Source organism: Sinohyriopsis cumingii, unplaced genomic scaffold, assembly GCF_028554795.1.
Source record: "Sinohyriopsis cumingii isolate HCF-2022 unplaced genomic scaffold, ASM2855479v2 utg000426l, whole genome shotgun sequence".
Lineage (NCBI taxonomy): Eukaryota > Metazoa > Mollusca > Bivalvia > Unionida > Unionidae > Sinohyriopsis > Sinohyriopsis cumingii.
In genome coordinates, this window is record NW_028315897.1 from 5,557,491 (window position 1) to 5,580,147 (window position 22,657).

The 22,657-nt window shown below is 33.7% G+C and overlaps 1 long non-coding RNA gene across 4 annotated transcripts; it reads left to right on the plus strand.

Moving 5' to 3' along the window:
* Window positions 1-1,405: 1,405 nt before the first annotated feature.
* On the plus strand, window positions 1,406-22,657 carry LOC149774117 (uncharacterized). Of its 4 annotated transcripts, none has more exons than XR_016416970.1 (8): window positions 1,406-1,453; window positions 2,828-2,947; window positions 4,143-4,391; window positions 6,733-6,885; window positions 8,678-8,854; window positions 10,840-10,926; window positions 15,955-16,142; window positions 18,141-22,657. It is a non-coding gene; the product is annotated as an uncharacterized LOC149774117 (long non-coding RNA). The 4 variants fall into 4 exon arrangements; XR_016416971.1 differs by lacking the exon at window positions 1,406-1,453 and adding an exon at window positions 1,465-2,004; XR_016416973.1 differs by lacking the exon at window positions 15,955-16,142.

The window sequence follows — 22,657 nt, forward strand, 5'->3', positions numbered from 1 at the left end:
ATTTATACTGTTATTATTATTATTATTATTCTTAGTAGTAGTAGTAGTAGTAGTATATATGGAATAATCCCCAGAACAGTGAAATGTAACTATGTGGGGTAATAATAACAATGCTTTTCAACTTTTAATATCTTCCATATATTCCCTTACTGCAACACTTCCCTTAAAAACCTTTCTTAGCTTTACAATAGTCCTTAAATGATTATTTTCAAAAATGGCATGTATGCATCATAAAACAACTTGCAATAACCCCCATAATGTAAGTTTATGTGACAGTAGTAAAATTCACTTCAAACATTTAATATATTCAAAATATTCATGTTATGCAGCAACTCCCCTCCAGATCGGTCCACCCTGAAAAGAATCATTTTAGTACTTAATAAAAAAAAAAGTCATGCAGGCATAAAAGCGAAATTTAACCCGGTGAGGCAATAGTAACAACACTTTTAGACCTTTAATATTATCCATGCATTCCTTTTCTGCAACGCCTCTCTTGAATATCTTAATTACCTATACAATGATCATGACATTATTAAAATCCAAAAATGGCATACAGTCATCATGTAAAAATTTCAAATAATTTTTTGTGGCTGTGAAATATAACCCTATGGTGGATACTAAATATCCTTTTAGACCTCGAATACCTTCCAGATATACTTTTCATGAAACAACATTCTTGGTGTACCACAATGAACAACGTAGTAGTCTTCATTATCCATGAAACATCAATAAACGGGGCTATTGTAATGGACCCATTAGATCTTGTCTCCTTCAGAACTAGTCTTTTTGGAGACTAATGTCTGAAAATCCCATTAAGGCTATAATAAGCAGCTGTGAAATGTGACCCCGCCATCAGAAAAATGTCGTCTTTGCCTATGTATTTTACAAATAATTATGTGCAACATTCTTAAACAAAATGTTTTGATTCAGTCTTTTTGAGCAAGGTTTAATCACAGTTGTTACAAACAAGATTAACATTAATGATTAAATATAAATCAATAAATAAATCATTCAATCAAAATTTTAATATATTTTTATTAAATATTTTATTTTTACAAACATATATTTCAAGTACAAAGCATTTTTTCAAATATGCCTTATAAAGGAAAATTAAGATTAAATAAATACATATTTCTAAAATAAATAAATCAATACATATTTCTAAAATAAATAAACATGAAATAATTAGATCGCTCAGATTGGTACCAAGATTTTTGGGTAAAGATTCCAGGCTTATTTTCTTGTTCTGATACTTAATGAAGAGAGAGAGAGAGAGAGAGAGAGAGATTCCGAGATTCCAAGTTATTCCTCGCAATTGCATGAGAAATGGCCAGCGACCCTTGCAATTTCTCAAGCAAGCAACAATTTGGAATTACAAGTTGTTGTGCGCAATTCCTGAAGAAATGTCCATTCTAAATTGAACCTGATTATCAACAATGGCGTTAGAAATATGGTACGTTCTAGGATGTAGTAATGCATCTAAATAGACATTAGGCACACAAGACTGTATCAAATATTGCTATTCTCTAATAAATAACTTCATTAAAGTTAATAACAAGGTAGTGACAGGGTAAAAAAATCAACATAATTGAGAAACTTAATGAAGACTATTCGCTAACAAAGCAGTCACGTGTTTTCGATGAGGGAATGTCGTAAAATTGTTAAATTGAAACAAGGTATACATGTACACTTAATTAGGATTAGCAATAAAACAACATGACGAAACATATATTTGTGGGGTGGCTTAGCATTAACACCAGCCATTAGGAATTATTATCACATTGATGAGAAATAGGATTTATGTACATTTAAGAAAATAATTTTAATTTTCCAGTGCCGCTCTAGTCGCGCAATTTTTTTTTTTTTACATATTCATTACTCACTGCGTGTTCAGTAGGTGTTTGCAAATTACAGCTATACTGAAAAGTTTCGTTGTTAATAATTCAGCAAAAAAACAAAACATTTATATACCGGTACAACTGATATATACAGGTGCTTTACACAGTAAGTATTGATAACTGAAATTTACAGTTAAATTCATTTATAAATGTTTGGATGTACCTAAAGATCACACACACACACACACAGATATATACATATTGTTTTAAATTGCTGATGAGTTCCGCATAGAGATGCATCTGTATGGTATTTTTTTGACATCTTTAGGTCCAGAGGTCCACATAGTTTTCTCTTTACAGTTTCATCAACCAAAATCCATCCACTTTACCAGTTTCAACTAAGTTCTCAATTATACACTGTCTTAGAAATACTCAATTTGCATTTATTCAATTCCAGAAATTTTTTCTTTCCAAAATATTTCATTGGGCATTTTGTTTAAAATGATTTATTTATTATACTAACATATACAGATTAAACAGTCTGTGTCAACTTTGCTAAATTTTAGGCCAGAAAACACTTCACTTTAAACAGTAATTATTAATATTGATCCAGGGGAAGTAACTTCTCAATGAACTGAATTAAGTTTGTCATGATGTACAGTCTTTTTCTTGTGCCTTAGACATATTTATTTCTGCATAGCACATTATTAAGAAATGAAATGATTTGAAAAAGACCAGCTTCAAATTTATTTTAAATGGACCTTTTCACGGTCTTTGTAATGTTGAATTAAACCTGCTTATTCTTTTGGGATCAAAGAATTTTACCTATTCATAGGCTACATTGTAGCTATGAAGACTGATTCTCTGATCATAATGTTATTTTATGTTTACACCAGAGTGTTATATTTTGGCCTTGAAAAGTTCACACATTTCATTTGTTATCTTTTTCAGGTCATTTTCTTAATTGGTTGTATATTTCCGATTTTCAGCTTGCTGTTTCTCAGGGTGACAAAAGATTGGCAAAGTTATCTCCCTTCTAAAGGTCATTAAAGATGGAATTGTTCCACTAGTTACATGAACTCAAGACCTGAAAGCCGTCATTACCAAAGGTAAATATTCATCAGACTCTCTTTGATGATTACAGGGCATTCAGGGACCTGAGCATCCTGGTCAATGATGCGTGAAGTTCTCAAAGGGCATGCCATTTCTCCCTGTGATACATCTCATTTTCCCCTTTTCATATTCTGGTCAGCCCTGGACAGTCTTTACAATAGTTGAAGGCTAGGCTTAAGTAAACAGGCAAGAAGCCGGTATGACTAATTAACAGTTAATGCTTATCAATGCAGTTATCTTTTTGAAAGTACTATCGGACGTACTTAAAATAAACCATGTTCCATTGAGTGCTTATGTAAGTCCCAGCAATTGATTTGCAAATAAATGATGCCCTGTATTGTTGCAGTGGTGTTTAAATTAAGTTGGTGATGATGTGAATATAAATCATGAATATAAGCAAAACTTTCTCAATGAGTCTGATTTGAAAATATTGTCAAATCATTGATATGATATAACAAAAATAATTGCTATTTAAGTACATGTGACTTCTTCAGGGCACTATAGTATTAATGGAAACCTTCAAAACTAGTGCAGAAAAAGTACATTGACTTGCAAACATGAGTTTGCACAATCTGTTCATGTTTTGGAAAAGGGACTTGTGATGAAAATAAACCAATAATAGGAAGAAAAAACAACAGCAAGGGGGAAAGTTCCATTTGGTTTGTGATATTTGAGTATGAGTACCTTAAGTGTGTATTTGTGAATTCATCTTGACAACAGTTCAGATCTGCAGTCTCAAGCAACATGTATTCAGGTATATGTGGCAGCTGTATCTTCTGTCATGCCCAAATTATATCCCACCTTATTTCCTTAGGGCCAGCTGGTAAGGAATTTTAAACTGTTTTTAATTAACATGCTTATTCTGAATTAGTTGGTTTTTTTGCACATATGCTACTTTGTATGTCACTATTTTTTAAATTTAATTTCCATTACAATAAATTCAGTAAATAAGACTCAGAAAATACATTCAAAAGTAATGTTTTTTTATTATCACCAACCTATTCCATTCCAATCTGTTGAAGTATTTTAATACTAAAGGATACTTGAAAATGCTGCTGATTGTTTATAAATGTCAGAGAGTGGTTATGCAGTTGATACTCTTTCCTTTCATAGTCACTTGCCCAAACTTTGGTCCATTTCTGGAAAGTGAAATCAACATAGCTGGACATAAGATTACTGATTATTTTCCAGTTCAGGTTAGTGGTGGCAGGAATGTGAAAAGCGGATTTCAAGTCAGTGGTGGCAGGAATGTGGAAAGTAAATGTGGAATGAAGAAAGTACTGGAGTTTTTCTCGGAGTGGAGGATGATATTTCTACAGAGATTTCAGATCCTGAGTTAGACATACCATACAAAAAGAAACCAAATGTGCAGGAAAATTTCACTTCAGAATTCTTGTTTGTCTGAGTACAAATGGTTACAACACAACTCCAAGACCGGAGGTATGTTTTCTGATATTTGCAAAATTTGTGGGAAAAGTACTGTATATATACTGTCATATAAGCCAGTTCATGCATAAGCTGATCCCTGACCCCTTCTTCTGAAGATGTAGGTGGCAGGGGACAGTTTCGTAAATTGTCTCCTGGCAAATTTCTTAAGAGGTTGGTGTGACCTTTTGAGCTATTTTTCTGTAATAATTAATTTTATGGATATATTTGTGAACTTTGTGTTTCAGGCTTGTGTTGTTCTTGAAATTCATGTGAGGCATATCCACCTCCCATAGTCATTGCACAGTAAGTGGCCATTGAAATACCAATAGTTGGCTAGGAAGTAGAGCTAGCCACCCATAGCAATAGACATGTGGGTTCAGGGCGAGTAGAATGTTTCAAAAACTGATTGGATGACAACTGTTCTGAATTGCATCAAGCTGTTTATTAGACAATGTTTTACAAAATAAACATCAGAAAAAGGGCTTACTTTTGCACTGTGAGCACCACAAGCTGCTATCAAAATTGGACTTCTGATGTGAAAAATGCATGTATAAAATACGGTTTTGGGGTGCATAATCTTTCTATTCTTTGAATTTCAGTGGGCTTGTCAGGTCAAGTGAATGATATGCTTATGTTCTGCTTCATTATACCTATCTAAAAGTATGGGCTATTTTGACCTCACTCATGTATTATTTTATTTATGAATTTGTATATTAGGCAGGTGCATGCCCCATTAAATTTGTATATTAAAGACTGTCAATTGCACCCTTACTAAAGAATGCTACATATTTGTTGGTGCATTGAACCACGTGTTGTATTTTTTTTGTTCCTTATGCATATTCAATTAATTATTGTACATTAGCCTCACTATAGTACCTACATAATTGTCTCTTTAGGTGGCAGGGTCCAGTTTCGTAAATTGGCCCCTGGCAAATTTCTTAACTTAAGGCTACGGTGTGATTTTTTAAGTTATTATTGTTTAGTATTTATAGATATGGATATATCTGTGAACTAGGTGTTTTGGCCTTGTGTTGTTCTTGAAATTGATGTCAGGCATGTACACCTTCCATAGTTGCTCTGCAGTATGTTGATAGTGAAATACCAATAGTTGGCTAGTAAGAAGAGCTAGCTTCCCATAGCAGTAGACACGTGGGTTCAAGGCAACTAGAGTATCTCAAAAACGGCTTGGATGACAACTATTCTGAATTGCATCAAATATTTAGTAGACAATGTTTTTCAAAATTTTCATCCATGGAAAGGGCTTGTGTTTGCACTGTGAGTGCCACATACTGTAAAAAATGGCATTTGGATGTGAAAAATGCATGTATAAAATAGGGATTGGGGTGCATAAACCTCTTCTGCTGTGAATTGCCATTGACTTCTCTGGTCAAGTGAATACTATTCTTATGCTTTGTTTTAATATAGGTATCTAAAAATATGGACCTTTTTGACCTCACTTGTGTATTTGATTTTTTATGATTTTTTATACTAGGTCGCTGATTACGGCATTAAATTTGTACATAAAAACTGGACCCTGTCCCCTTAAGGAAAATTGATAATTTTTTGATGGTGCAGTCAGCCACATCTATTATACTTTTTTTGTTTCTTTGTGTATATTTAAATAATTTGTATGCATTAACTTTATTATATCTCCTTCCTTTTTCCATATATCACTTAGTGTTGTATGTAATGCTCTTTGGAGAGGGAGGTAACTGTGTTTTGTACCTGAGAACTGTTTACATCATGACAAAGTAGCATATTTTGGACTTAATTTACTAAATATGGGAACAAAATGGTAACCATAATGTATTGTCTTGCACTTTCTGTAGCTGTCAAGGTTTTGCACCCCTATTTTTTATGAATAATATTCACATTTCAATACAGACACACCTAAACAATTGCATAGCATGTCAACATGTATTCTTTAAAGTAATTTAACTCCACAGGAGCAGATAGAATTCAGAGGAATCATACATAAACATACTGTTGTGAATATTGAATGTCACCAGTGGAAAGGTCTTAGAAATAATGATGCATATGGCATATTACTTGCTATATTTTGGTGAAAAGAATGAAAGTTTTAGCACACCGACATAGTTTCTACCTTCATGACCCCACTCTGAAGTTGACATAAGAGATTCATATCTCACACTAGGGTGATAATAGAAGATATTTCAATGTTATGTATATATTTTGAAATTTCTACGTTCAGTTAACAAAGGGGGAAAAGCTTAAAATTAAATGGCAGCTTCATGCATTTGACAATACACATACAGTTTCTCCCCTGAAAGTCTTATGTTTTCACTGAATGTTAAAAGTACATCAATATCACTGGTTTCTTTTCTTTTTGCAGGTCTCAGTTTGCATGGTAAGAGATTAGGATTAATCGGTTAGTCATGCTGAAAGAAACAGTAGCTTCAATCTCATCCAGATACTCATTCTGATCTAAGTGCACAAGAGAGTGACTTTGACGGAGAGATTTAGCTTCTGCGGGAGTTGTTTTGCGGTACGTGCTTATCAAAAGCTAAGCTGGTAAAATGATTTTTACCTTGAACAGGATTTTCCGCTATAAATATTTGTTCTATACCGTATCTTATTATTTACTATGATTTTGTTAACTTCAGAAAACATTAAAGTCAGTTTTAAATAAATTGGTGTCTGAGAAGAAATTTCTCTGTTAAATTGTATTGAGTAATTTGTATATGTATGGTCAATTTCATTGGCTATGTATCAATGAATTTATTTGATATGTCACTTTGTAAGTTTTAGGGTCCCACACATCAGTATATCAATACTCCAGCATTGTCTAATGTTAATTGATTAAACTTTGACTTCTCCAGACTAGCTAGACTTGTGTTGCAATTACCCCCCCCCCCCCCACAACACACACTGACACAACACTGATGCTGCTATTGGCATCTCCAGAATGATAATGAAAAGTACAGAACCACTTCTTTTATATCGGTCTAAGAGTAGTTCTAAAGCACATGATTTACTTAAATGTGTGATTTCTTTAAGTTTGCTAGAAGAGTTTATAGAAGCTTTTCATTTCTGTCACTGACACCTAACATAGGATTTCTGTCATTCTCTCCTAAAATTTATAACTTCCAGATCTCTTCTTGACATTCATGAGACATTGTAAAGGAATTTTGATTTTGTACAGATGCTATGGTGGTAAACAAAGACCAAAAGCATTGTAGGTTGTAAACAATTTGAAATCTTTCAAGAAATGCAGTCAGTCATAATTCACAATGTAAATAATGCAGTGCTTTTTGCAGCAAAGAGGTAACTTTTTCAAAAGCATAATACCATTTTTAGTTTTGAGCACAAAAAGTTTTCCTTTATACCTTTGTACTAGATCATGTCTAAATATGTGATATGTACACAACTTGTGACATAAACCATTTTCAGCCAAATTCTTAAGGTGGCAGGGTCAAGTTTCGTAAATTGGCCCCTGGCAAATTTCTTACCTTAAGGCTTTGGTGTGATTTGTTCAACTATTATTGTTTAGTATTTATAGATATGGATATATTTGTCAACTAGGTGTATTGGGCTTGTGTAGTTCTTGAAATTGATGTCAGACATGTACACCTTCCATAGTTGCTCTGCAGTATGTTGATAGTGAAATATCAATAGTTGGCTAGGAAGAAGAGCTAGCCTCCCATAGCAGTAGACACGTGGGTTCAAGGCAACTAGAGTATCTCAAAAACGGCTTGGATGACAACTATTCTGAATTGCATCAAACTATTTAGTAGACAATGTTTTTCAAAATTTTCATCCATGGAAAGGGTTTGTGTTTGCACTGTGAGCACCACATGCTGTCAAAAATGGCATTTGGATGTGAAAATGCATGTATAAAATAGGGGTTGGGGTGCATAAACCTCTTCTGCTGTGAACTGCTATTGACTTCTCTGGTTAAATGAATACTATTCTTGTGCTTTGTTTTAATGTAGGTATCTAAAGATATGGACCTTTTTGACCTCACTTGTGTATTTGATTTTTTTATGATTTTTTATACTAGGTTGCTGATTGCGGCATTAAATTTGTACATAAAAACTGGACCCTGCCCCCTTATTCCTAATCTGTAAGCTTTATGGAAGATTCATTATACAAGGGAGGTAACTTCTTTTTACACCCCTAAATTATAGCTATTTGCATCAGGACAAGTTAGCTTATTTTGGGCATAACTTAGTAGATATGAAAACAAAAAGGGGATTATAAAGTATTTACTTGCTTGTCTTGTAAGTATCAAGCTATTTACTCCTATTTTAATGAAAGTTATTCATATTTCATTGCAGGCACAAAAAACATTACATGACATGGTGTCACACATTCTTCAAAGTAATTTCACTCCACAGGAGAAATAGCACTTTAAGGAAATCATAAGTTGACATACTGTTATGAATGGTGAATGTCATCAATGGAACAGTGTTGCAAATATTGATTGATATGGCATCTTATGGACAGTGTTCCAGGTAAAAAGAATTAAAGTTTTAGTTTACCAACTTGTTACCTTCATGCACCAACTGTAAAGTTGACACCAAAGATTCATATGTCACATCTATGCAACAATAAGAAATGTATAAATGTTCAACATCTGTCTGTTGAAAATTATAGCATTAATAATCAACAGAAAGTCTGTACAATAAATTCAGAATGTTTTGGACATTACGATCATGATAAATGTAGTAAACATTAGACTGTTATGTTTTTGCCTTGTGCATGTTCCTGACTTGTTAATGGTTGGCATTTGTGTATAATGAATTTGCATAGTTTTCTGTTACATTTCTTTTTGCGACTTACATGGCGGCTGTGTTTTTACAAAAATATTACATTCTTCAATGCATTGTATTGGCAATTCTTATCATAGAGTGTCATTTGTCAATAGAGTGGACCATTCTTTCCTATTGATATACCAAGTACCTTAGCTAAAATTAGATCTGACCTACCTTTTCCGACTGAAGAGGTATTGGCAATTCTTATCATAGAGTGTCATTTGTCTATAGAGTTGTTCATTCTTTCCTATTGAGATACCAAGTGCCTTAGCTAAAATCAGAGCTGACCTACCTTTTTCAACTGAAGAGCTATGTGCAGCAGAGCGACATAGACCACCAAATTGTTTACTCCACACAGCATTCTTTAGAAAAAAATGAAACGCCTGGTTATGAAGTCTTTCTCATTTATTGTTTGTAGAGAGCCGAGACAATTTGTGAAGGTTATTTGGAAAAGACTTTATCTAAAATGGTTGTATCTTACTAATATCTGCCTTAACTATAGCAATATTCTTTCCATAGGGCAGATGTTTTGTGTTATATGAAGCTAAATGAGCAGTACAGACTAAAACATTGTGAATACAGTTATCATGCCTACCTTGAAAACAGACCAAAACATTGTTGATAGCGTTTTGACTCTGACATACAAATCATGCTTCTGTTTGACAGGGCTTTCTAGTGCATATTGTCTCCAGCCTGACTCTTGCTCTGATGCAAGTTGCAAGTGTTTGTGAATAAGTATCTTTTTCACTTCCAAGTGGAGATGGTTTTAGTTTAACATTTTTATTTGCTTTTGAAGAGTACGTAGCTTATGTACCAAAATTTGTACTGCATAATTTTATGTTTTGCATTAAGACCATATTCTCTTACTGCCTTTTCAGTCTGTGTCCTGGCATCACTGGTTATAATGTATACTTTAAGAATATTATTCGACTCTACCTTTTGAAGAATTTTTACAAGCAATTTACCTTCGGTTGAGGCAATCAAGACTTTTGTATTATAGAAATTTCTCCATGTCATTGAATCATGAACACGCTTTCTTTTCGGGCACAACTTGTTGGCAGTTGCCTGTGACAAAACCAGTTTTCTCCTTGTATTTTGTTCTATCAGAGGGGATATACTCTTTGTAGCAGCTTTACGTCCAGATTTTGGGTGATTTTGGGTGGCTGCTGTATAAATTATCTGTCTCCACATGAGCAATATTCTCCATCCTGTTGCCATATTGACTATTTTGACATGCTCCTGATTTGCCAATACCTGCTGCTCATTCAGATCTGTGACCATATCAGCCAATTGATTTAATTTTATTTGCATCACCATCATATCTGATGACTTAACATTTAAGTAGCTTACAAGTAATTGTATATCTGATATAACCCTCTTGGCCTTCAACACTGGAATTAACAATTATTTATTCCTTATTCCAACATGTGGGCCCCTACTTTTTTAAACTTTGGTGAACAGTTCCACCATATTGGATTTAAACATACATTTATTGCATTGCATGTCTTTTCTGTACTGTAACAACCATAACAGCATTCTCACATTGATATGGCTGAAAAACTGTAATTAATGTAAGTCTGAAAGTTTATTGATGTTAACTACGCAGTTTTCGTCTGATATACTGGTAGTCATTTTTTCACTGAGTACTGAATGAGTACTTATATCAATTGTTTTCCATTTTTCAGGTCTCGGTTTGCATGGAATAATATTAGGATCTGGTGTCTCAGTCATATCGGTTAAAGTACTTGTGTTGTTCTTGAAATTGATGTGAGGTATGTCTGTCTCTCATAGTCCCTGCACGCAATAAGTTCTAAATGCATTTTTAAGTTAATATAATTTGTTTGAAAAGTCACATAATTTATTTAATTTTTTTGTTTTCTCATTGGTTCTGTCTAATTCAGATTTTGTGTATAATTTGATCAGACAATTACAAGTATTTGTCTAGTTAATTATTGCTTGTGTAAGCATTATTAAATTGAAATTTTCTATCAATGCACCAGTAATTATGATTTTATTTTGCCTATAAAGTGTAAATACCAAAGTCATTATAACATGATCCTAGTATGACAACAATGAAAAACAATAATGTTTAGTTTGAATGCTCGTTTTTACGCTAGTGACATCACAGCATTTATATTGAAAGTTTGTACTTGCGCTGGATGAAGTACATGTACATCCCTTGGAATCGAATCATAGACACCACTGCACTAAACTGAAATGATAGCTCATAGATACAATATAGAAGTTTCAGAAATAATGCTACGAAAATTTGTGTAATGCTGTAAAAACTGAGTTGTAGGTTGATTTTGGTGTTAATCATCCTTAAACCCCATTTACACAGCTATGGTAATAGTGCTAATATTATGGAGTAAAAGGCAATTACACATCAAAGTACCGACTTAGGCATTGATCAGAATTCCCTCATAATCCAAATCAGTTTCAGGGTTTTAAGGATTAACTGGCGTGAATTGCTGTCAGAAAACAGAAGTCAAATCTGCCAATTCTAAACAAAGGAGATGCCAAAACAAGTATTTTCCAATGTGAAGGGAATTATAATTTTGTTCCATCTCAGAATCAGATATAACAATAGGTTGAAAGGAGAAATCTTACAAAGTATGGGAACTGTTGTTAAAATGTGCGGTAACATGAGATGAAAATGACTGATTGATATAATTTCTATCACACTGCATATATTAGTATCACAATCATTCTTTCAATATTAATAATATGAAAGAAACATTTAATATGCATTGTGATACTAATTATGCAACATCAAATGTTTTTTATTTGATCACATGCAAACAAAATGGGGCATCCAGTATATTGGACAAACCAGTCAAAAAATATCTAAATGTATCAACCAACATAGACATGCAAAATTATATAAGCTAAGAGAGATTTTCTTTTGGATCAGAACATCTAGTATTGGACATTAAGGAAGTTTTAATTGAACATCGGTACACAATTGATCATTCTACAATGATTATTAGTTCTGAAAAACTCAAAAGGGAAATGGTTTTCAGAAGTTTATTAACTTTATTTTTGAAATATACAGTATATTTACAACTTGTTAAACCCCACTCTGGTGGCCAAGTGGTTGGAGCATCCACCTCAGGTGTGGGAGGTCATGGGTTTGATCTCTGGCCGAGTCATACCAAAGACTTACAACAATGGTACTTACAGCTGCCTCGCTTGGCGCTCAGCATTAAGAGGTTAGTGCTAGGACTGGTCTGCCTGGTGTCAGGATAATGTGACTGGGTGGGACATCATACTACATGTCTGCGACATGATGCCCCAGTGCCAGGCATCACTATAAACTGCCACACTGCAGACATCATAGCAACATGACTGAAAACTTGTTAAAGTACATTAAAAATCCAAATCACACACACACACACACACAAATTGTTAAACAAACTGTACATGACAGTGTATAACAAAATGCAGGACGATCACTTGAGTTTTCACATGATGAATGTCAAATACCACTTGTGATAAATGGGGGCCCTGAGAGGCCGAGTGGTCTAAAGCATTCATTTTTATGGATCACTGCCATCTCACCTCTTTATGCATGGGTTTGAGTCTCAGGCTTGACCTTTGTGGGTACGTGAGAAAGCTTGCCAGTGGGTTCTTGTGAGTTGGTGTTTGTTTCCGGGCTTTTCACAGGTTCTTCTTCCACCATTTATATTGGCTGCTATGTATAGCCTATCTTGTGCTGAAAAATGGTGTTAAACCCTATAACAACTAAATCAACATCTTGTGATAAATTAAAAGTTGTTTTTTCTGTCTTATGCCACAAACATGAAAAAAGAAAACAGTATATTACAGAATTAGAAAAGATTGTGAAACTTTTAAAAATTGAACTTAACTGAGCAGGAAAAAGGAAGAGTAGATGGAATATAGGAGGGCAAAGTGAAAGGGGCTATACTCCATTCCAGAGCAACATGGTTTCACGGAGCAGAAATATGTATTCTGTCTTTAGAAAAGAAATGGTAGCAAAATGATGCATATGTTAATGAGATGTGATGCATTTTACAAGAAATTAAGACCTATTTTGAGCTTTTCTATAAATGATGAAGGGGACACTCTAAATATTGTAATAAAGGTGGAGCATGCGCATTTGGTTATAGCGCCCCGTTTTAAGGAATTCTTCGATTTGTGTGATTATTGGAATTTGGTGCAATGGAAATATCCTTAGCCCGAAATAATTAGCCAATTACTAGGAGCAAACATCACGGAGTGAAGTGTTAGTGACTTTCCGTGATGCCATGGGTCACTAGTAGTGAATTCAGGCCCAAACTGAATGAATGTCCCTGGAGTAAGATAGTCCATATTAAAATCTAGCGGTGTACATTGGTGGTGTGATTGCTAGTGGCAGTATTTACGGTAGGAAACCGGTAAATTACACAAAGGAAAAACTAAGAAGGGACACGGCAGTTACCGTTTATGTCGCTATGGTGGCAAATGGGGTGCAGTTATACTGGCAGAATGTGCCTGGAAACTATGGGTTGACTGGCCTAGGATGGCGTAGTTAAAATAATCCCCAGTGTTAGGGGATACTCATATAGTTTCTACAGCCTGAATGGCTGGTGGTACAGAAACCTGATGAAGATAATCCATGCAGATATGTGGTTGATAGATATTTGGCAGGTTGTTTTATTTGTTTTCTTGCATTGATCAGAGTAAAAGTTATGTAAAGAATAGACATATCGGTTTTTCTAATTTACAACTGAAGTTGTATGGAAGTCTTTGGAACGTTGGGGTAAACCTATGACTTCTAGTGAGAATCGCACCAGGGTTTTGACAACCGCTTGGTCAAGTAAAGACCCCTGGCTTGTAACAATATATTATGTACTTCTTAGATAGTGTTAGATGTAAGATGAAGTTGTTTGCATTGGCAACATGCACATTGGAGAGAATGTCGTCATACCTCTATATTACTTTCATGCATTGTAACTGAACTTTATTTGGATATTGGACTTGTAGAAATTATATATAATCTAAGAACTAAAATAATCACTCGCTTGTGCTCAAAATTCATCCTGCATTAGTCACAATTATACTATTTTTAGCAGTTGTTAATGTAGGGATTGTGCCAGGTTGGACAATGGCAGTTTTGAAGGTGCATATATTGGCACTTTTTATAACAATTTATCTGAAGTTTATGAAGGAAGATTGACTAAACAGAGCTCACAGACTTTTGATAGGTGTACATGTGAAGTAAGGCAAATATATATACTGTGTAACCCAAATTATGCCCATCAATTATAGGCCATTATTTTAACAGTATCTAAATACACAAGGTTCTTTTAAAGAACCCATATAACCAGTGAGGAAAACATAGGAAATTAATTTTCTTTAAAAGTCTAACTCTTTGCAAGATATGTAACTGTAGAGTGCCACACAATCTAAATGATCTTTTTAATAATATGAATGTGAATGTCACAACAATGGATAACTTGCAGAATCTATCATCGGAAGGTCATATATCTTATGCGTAAGCATTAAGATTCTTGAAACAGATGGCAGACAATATAAGTTCAGGTTCACATGGTTATGCCACTGATGTTTTTAAAGTGTTTTCATTGTTAGATCCATAAGTTATGGTTACAACCCCGGCCGAGTCATACCAGAGACTTAACAAATGGTACTAACAGCTGCCTCGCTTGGCATTCAGCATTAAGAGGTTAGTGTTAGGACTGGTCGGCCTGGTGTCAGGATAACGTGATTGGGTGGGACATCATGCTACATGTCTGCGGCATGATGCCCCAGTGCTAGACATCACTATAAACTGCCACATTGCAGACATCGTAGTGATATGACTGAAACATTGTTAAAGCTACGTTAAAAATAAAAAATCACATCACATCACATATGGTTACAATATAGGAGAACATTCATCAACATTGACAAATGCAATACTTGTATACTGAAGGACATGAACCAAGATCTGTATCTCTAGAACTGGGGATCAATACAATGGCTTAATATTTCATATAAAATAACCTCTTCTTGTATTGCTAAGAGAGTGTAAAGCATCTTACCTAACCTTACAAATGAGGATCAGATAGGTTTTATTAAAGGCAGATGTACATGTATTGGGGGAAAGCATCAATACATTTCAGAATTTATTGCTTTACACTAAAAAATACAAAATTCTGGAGTTATTAATATTAATTGACTTTGAGAAGGTCTTTCATTCTTTTGATTGGTCCTACATTAAGAATATCCTATCTTTCTTCAATTTTGGAAAGTCTATTATAAACTGGATATAAATTTCTTATAATATAAAATCATGTCTTAAAGTAAATTGCTACATCCCATCTTGGTTTTACATGCAGAGAGGGTGTAGACAAGGAGACCCCATATCTACATATATATTTATCCTTTTCGCAGGGATATTGCCACATATGGGAAGGGTGTTTGTGTCTCTGTGATTTGGATTTTTATTACAGCCTCAGTTTTCCAGTTATATCGCTAAAGTGTCTGCTGTGTGAGAGTTTATAGTGATGTCTGACACAGGGGCATCATGCCACAGACGTGTAGCATCATGTCTGAGTCACATTATCCTGAATTCAGGCCAACCAGTCCTAAATCTAAAACCCTTGAAACTTGCGAGCTTGGTGTTTTGACATTATCTCGTACATTTTAGCATATTTTTGTGAGACCTTGTTTATTTCAGAAGTAGTTCAATTACTTATTGACACATAATGATAATGTACTACTGTCATATCATTAAACAATTGACACTATTCAGTTCCAAAAATTGCTATTTTAATAGCTAACTCTGTTTCTACTAGGCATAACTAATTGGCTACCAAGAACTCTGTCTTCCCAACAATTTTCATTGGAGGTTCAATCAGTCCATAGGAGCCTTCTCCCCCAATTCATATTGGTTTTCTGTTTACTATGATGTGGAGGAATCACAACAGTTGCAGTAAAAGCTACCCAGTAACGGACAGTTCCCTTTACATTGTTAAAGAAACAGGTAATGTTTTCTCAACTTACACTGAAATATCACTTGCTTATCATTAGGTCACGTTTGTTTGCCACCATGAAGTTCATTCCCAGGATCCCTTCATTTTGAAGTACTCCAAAAAACATGTTTATTTATTTCCACGTGTTGTGTTGAAATTTGTTTTACCATAAAATGGTACAGTCTTATCAGTTACTTTTGGTAATTTTCTATTCACAGGGCTGATTTCTGGTGGATTTGGCCATTGTTCAACTATACTTTCCAGTAAAATAGACATATCTGACCCGGTGTCATGAAGTAATTTCATTTCATTGTTTTCCCAGTGCAAAGTACCTATCATCCTTTTGAGTCTTGTAAGTTTTATTATTGAGAACCATCTATGAGAGGAGTTGAGTTTCTGTCCTTACACTCATCCCATTCCAGGTTTCCTGGTTTTACCTTTGAGCTTGACTTTTGTTTTCTCTCTAAGCACCTGAAAATGTGCTTGAATTTTCATATTTTGACAAAATATTTTGGATTCTGTCTGTTGTTACCTCCCCATTTAGGTTTGAAATCATTTTTTTGATGGTTAATACCACCATATCTTCCCTTTGACGGATTTGTGTGATTTCACTCATTCATCTGATTTCTTGCAATTTGGAAATGTTATTCTGTATTGCTTTGCAGTGTCAATTTCATTTGTTGAGCAAGTTGATTTATTGTTATAGTGTTTTGTTCAAGATCTTAACAGCCTATACATACATTCTCTTGAACATAACCTACTATTCTACTTCACTATCAGATAATCTGTGTAATTCAAGTTCTACAGAAAATGGCACAGCATGTGACATAGTGTATGGCCCTTGTTCCCCAAGTCTCAGTCCTAAGTTAGAGTCACTGATAGCTTTAATGAATTGATCCTTTGCTGTGATTTCCATCAGATCACGACTTGCAGAAGGATATGCTAATCATGCAAGGTATTTGCTATTCTGGGCCAATTCTGCATTACCTCCCCATCTCTCTGTATCTAGGCTTTAACTGTGGGACTTGCGGTACTAATTCAGTTCCCATAGTAAACCTATGCAAACACCATGATATTAAAAACTCAATAACTTACAATTTGTGAGTGCTCATGATCAAACAAATGTTTATCAGTATAGGTGAGACATGGATATTAGCTGTGTACAGGAAAGGATATGAGCCACGGCATTTTCTAGACCTATATGTGTTTGAAACATTGTGTTTTCAATTCCGCATCCAAGAATCAGGTGCTAAGTTTAGTAATGAGTGTTCCAAACTCAAGACTGTTAAAGGACTGAAATTCCATCAATAAAACAATGTCTCTATTATTTCACTTACAACTAGGATAAGCTCGCAAAAGATTATTTCTTCTAAAATAGCAGCTTCAAACTACATCAAGCAAACTGCTAACTAGGTACAGGATTACACAGGCCTTTGATTTGAGCCACTGAGTGAGACTTTTGTCATGATCTACATTTCCACCAAATTGCAGGGTTTATTTTTGTTATGTTATTTGTTCCACTGTTATGTTGGGCACCATGCTATGTTTGCTGATAACTGTTTGAAAGTTTGCCTTGAGATTCTTTTGCACCAAGGGTTTCTTTTCAGTTTTCTTTAATAGATTGGTTACTTTTAACTTTTTTAATCTTATCCTGCAGTGCATGTAAATTGTGGGAAGCTTTATTGAATTATTTACTGAATTGCTCACTCTGAGACAAAATTGTATCTTACACATCATATGCAAACTGAATCAGCTTTCTATCCAAATTGTCCTTTAAGTCAAACATGGAGTACTCATTTCCATGTTCTCATTCTCGTTTCTATTTTTATTTTGTTTATCAATTTCACTAGAGGGAAATGTACCTACTAAAACATTCTCCAAAGAATTACTTGTTCTGTTTCCAATTTTTTGCTTCCACCACCAATACCAGGATAACACATAGATATTCAAAACTCAGTAAAGTCAGTTGAACCCTTGATATGTCCTAATTTTTTTATTTTATTTTTCAGGATCCCAATTCTGACACCATTTGTTAGGATTGTTCATCAAGGTTCTTCCAGTCCTAAACATCCTGGGTTCAAATGATACTTGCTTTTGAGGTCAAAAGAGGGTAAAAATATGCAAGTGGACTGTTGGTGCAAATATTTTTGTATAATGAAGTCTAAACACACATAAAAGATCACAAAGAATGAAGAAATATATCCTAGTATGATGTCGTAAATAAATATAGACTGTATTATGTTTGTCTTTTATTATGTTGTTTCTTTTTTCACTTATTTAGATAATCACAATTTCATTTAGTACATGCAGTGATATTGGTTTTGATTCATTACCATATTACAAACTTTAAAGAACAAGGCATTCACAACAAAACACAATGTGTAATTAAAAATAACAAATTTGCTAATTATCAATAGTATGAGGGATTAAAAAAAACTAGGTTAACAAAATATATACCAAAGGATATTTTCTGAATAATACTATTTATGTTTTCAGGGTGCAATTCACTATTTGGAAATCTACACTGTTTATTTGAAGACTCTAAAAACTAGCATTCATAAGTTTACATTTTGCATAAACACGTGTTAGCACAATTTGCTTACTAAAAATTGAACATTGGTTAAATAACAATCAAGATATATTAGCATGTCCTTAGTGAGTCATAAAATGGAAGTAATAGGACCAGTTGTTTGGAACTATTTTGTTCCACATAACATGCAGATGTGACCTCTGAGTTGCGTAGCATAGGTATAATATCCAAATTTGGATAGTAAATCACCAGATAGAAGAAATACCTATTTTTTGTGATTTACAGAATGGAACATATTAAATTTAAAACCCCACAATTATGGCACATCAAAATTAAAGCTTTGGTACATCTGATTATGTTGGTTCCATCATCAAAATCAAAGTTGTGGCACATCTCATTGTTTTGGTGCCAACAAAATCACACTTGTGGCAGATCACATGTTTTGTTGACAGCATCAAAAATCAAAGTTGTGACATATTTCATTGTTTTGTTGACTTTCTGAGAGTTATTCCACATGTTTTTACATCAGCCCATGTGATACAGAAGTGCCAATACGGAGAAAATACCCTGAAACTAGCTTAACCATCAAATTGCTATTATGGTTTACTTTTAGCTGAATATCAGCCTAATGACCATCATATGCTATTATGGTGTAATTTTTAGCTGAATATGACCCTAATGACCATGAAATTGCTATTATGATGTACTTTTAGACCAATGACCATCACATGCTATTATAATATACTTTTATCTGAATATGAGCCTAACAACCATCAAATGCTATAATGGTGTAATTTTAGCTGAGTATGAGTGTAATGACCATCACATGCTATTATGATGTACTGTTAGCTGAATATGAGCCTAATGACCATCATATACTATTATAATGTACTCTTAGCTGAATATGAGCCTGATGACCATGAAATTGCTATTATGATGTACTTTTAGACCAGTGACTATGATATGCTATTATAATATACTTTTAGCTAAAAATGACCCTAATGACCATCAACATTGCTATTATGATGTAATTTTAGCTGAATATGAGCCAAATGACCATCACATTCTATTATGATGTACTTTTAGCTAAATATGAGACCAATTGCCATTGCATGCTATTATGATGTACTTTTAGACTAGTGACCATCACATGCTTTTATAATATACCTTTAGCTGAGTATGAGCCTAATGACCATCGCATGCTATTATGATGTACTTTTAGCTAAATATGACCCTAATGACCACCAAATTGCTATTATCCTGTAATTTTAGCTGAATATGAGCCTGATGACCATCACATGCTATTATGGTGTACTTTTAGCTAAATATGACCTAATGACCATCAAATTGCTATTATGCTGTACTTTTAGCTGAATATGAGCATACTGACCATCTCCTGCCATTTTAATGTACTTTTAGCTGAATATGAGCCTAATGACCATCACATACTATTATGATGTAATTTTAGCCTAATGACCATCTCATGCTATTATGATGTACTTGTAGCTGAATATGAGCCTAATGACCATTGCATGCTATTATGATGTATTTTTAGCTGAATATAAGCCTAATGACCATCACATGCTATTATGATGTACCTTAAGCTGAATATGAACGTAATGACCATTGCATGCCCATTTATGATGTACTTCTAGCTGAATATGAACCTAATGACCATCTCATGCTATGTTGCTGTACTTTTAGCCTAATGACCATCACATGCTATTATGATGTACTTTTAGCCTAATGACCATCTCATGCTATTATGATGTACTTTTAGATGAATATGAGCCTAATGACCATCACATACTATTACAATTTTCTTTTAGCTGAATATGAGCCAAATGACCATCGCATACTAGTATGATGTACTTTTAGCCTAATGATCATCACATGCTATTATAATGTACTTTTAGATGAATATGAGCCTAATGGCCGTCACATGCTATTATGATGTACTTTTAGCTGAATATGAGCCTAATGACCATCACATGCTATTATGATGTACTTTTAGCTGAATATGAGCCTAATGACCATCACATGCTATTATGATGTACTTTTAGCTGAATATGAGCCTAATGACCATGAAATTGCTATTATGATGTACTTTTAGCTGAATATGAGCCTAATGAACATTGCATACTATTGTGATGTTATTTTAGCTGAATATGAGCCTAATGAACATTGCATACTATTGTGATGTACTTTTAGCTGAATATGAGCCTAATGAACATTGCATACTATTGTGATGTTCTTTTAGCTGAATATGAGCCTAATGACCATGAAATTGCTATTATGATGTACTTTTAGCTGAATATGAGCCTAATGACCATCGCATACTATTATGATGAACTTTTAGCCTAATGACCATCACATGCTTTTACAATGTACTTCTAGATGAATATGAGCCTAATGACCATCACAGGCTATTATTATATAATTTTAGCTGAATATGACCCTAATGACCATCACATGCCCACTAATGCCTCCTGATTTGTTGAAAAGTATGTTTCATCAATCCGTATACAATTCCTTTCATTTTTGACATGATGACAGCCTTTCAATAATAGCCATTATTCAAACAATGCATCTTCTTTAACATATTTCCATTCTATATTTTCATGTCTGGCAGAAGGCAGTATATGGAATTTGCTTTGTCCATCTTTGTGTTTATCTGTCTTCCTTGAATATGTGTTACAAGTCTTTGCTCTTAAAAAAAGTAAGAGAAAACAGTGAAAGACAACAAGCTTTGTAAAATTAAAAAAATATAATTTATTTTCCTAGAATACAAAGAACGTACGGTGTTGCAAGTTAATTCCCACAATAATCCAAGAATTACAGGCACAAGTCCTGATAATTTAAAGTCCTGAATAAAACTCAGTGCAAGTACTGAAGAAATTCAAAAATTGAAGGTGATGATAAATCTATTATAGCTTATAAAGTGTTGATGTGTCAAGTCTTTTGTTGAATGGCAGTAATATAATTCCAGATTTGAATTCAGTATAAATTCTAGTGAATGTCTTTTTTTCAACAATTGTATCATAGCTTGTTTGTATTTCCAGAGAAAATAATCACATGAATTCAATTATGTGAAGAACAAAAATTCATCACAGCTGGACACAACATAATTCAACTTGCAGGTGGTAGATTGTAAAGCATAAATAACCACATCCTCACAGTTACAAGATTATATAGATCTCTACATGACCTCAGTTCACAATTAGCATTTTATAAAAAAAAAAAATTACCTAATGGAAAATAACCTTCTGGAATGGTACTGATGTTTACAAAACAATGACCTGGATTATGTATAATTCACATAGAAAATTCCAAAACTTTGACTCCAGTTAACATAGTTACTTTATCTATTAAAACTAATCCTGATATCAAGCCCATACACAGAGTGAATAATTTAGCATGTATTAGTTGTTTACATAGAATTTAAAAAAATGTCAGTTTGGGTCAAGCAGAAATGAACTCAATTTTAGACAAGGTCAAGTCCAATAAAAATGTTACATTACAATATCATCTAATAAAATAAATTGAAATATAACTATCAAACAATTAAATTAAATATACGTGACATACGATATAGCTCTTATGCTTTTTTTTTTACAACCATTGTATCTGTAATGAGTATACTTTGTTCCATCCTTGTGTTAAACTACAGTATCACCCTTGCCCATGTTATAACTTTGACAATGTTATACTTACAACTTTATAACACTCATTGTGGGTGAACTAGGATGAACATGTGTTATATACCAATACGATTTGCAAAACAATACAAAGATCGCTTCTTTATATCATAATTCATAATACATACAGTTGTCATGTTCCAGCTATAGTATTATAAAGAATACTGCAGAAGATATGCTTTAATAAAAGTCGAGTCCCTAGTCTGACACCCAAAATACATATAACAACTCGTGATTCAATAGGTGAAAAAAATTATTAAATGTAAAGAATCAAAATAATAAACATATTCCACATAAA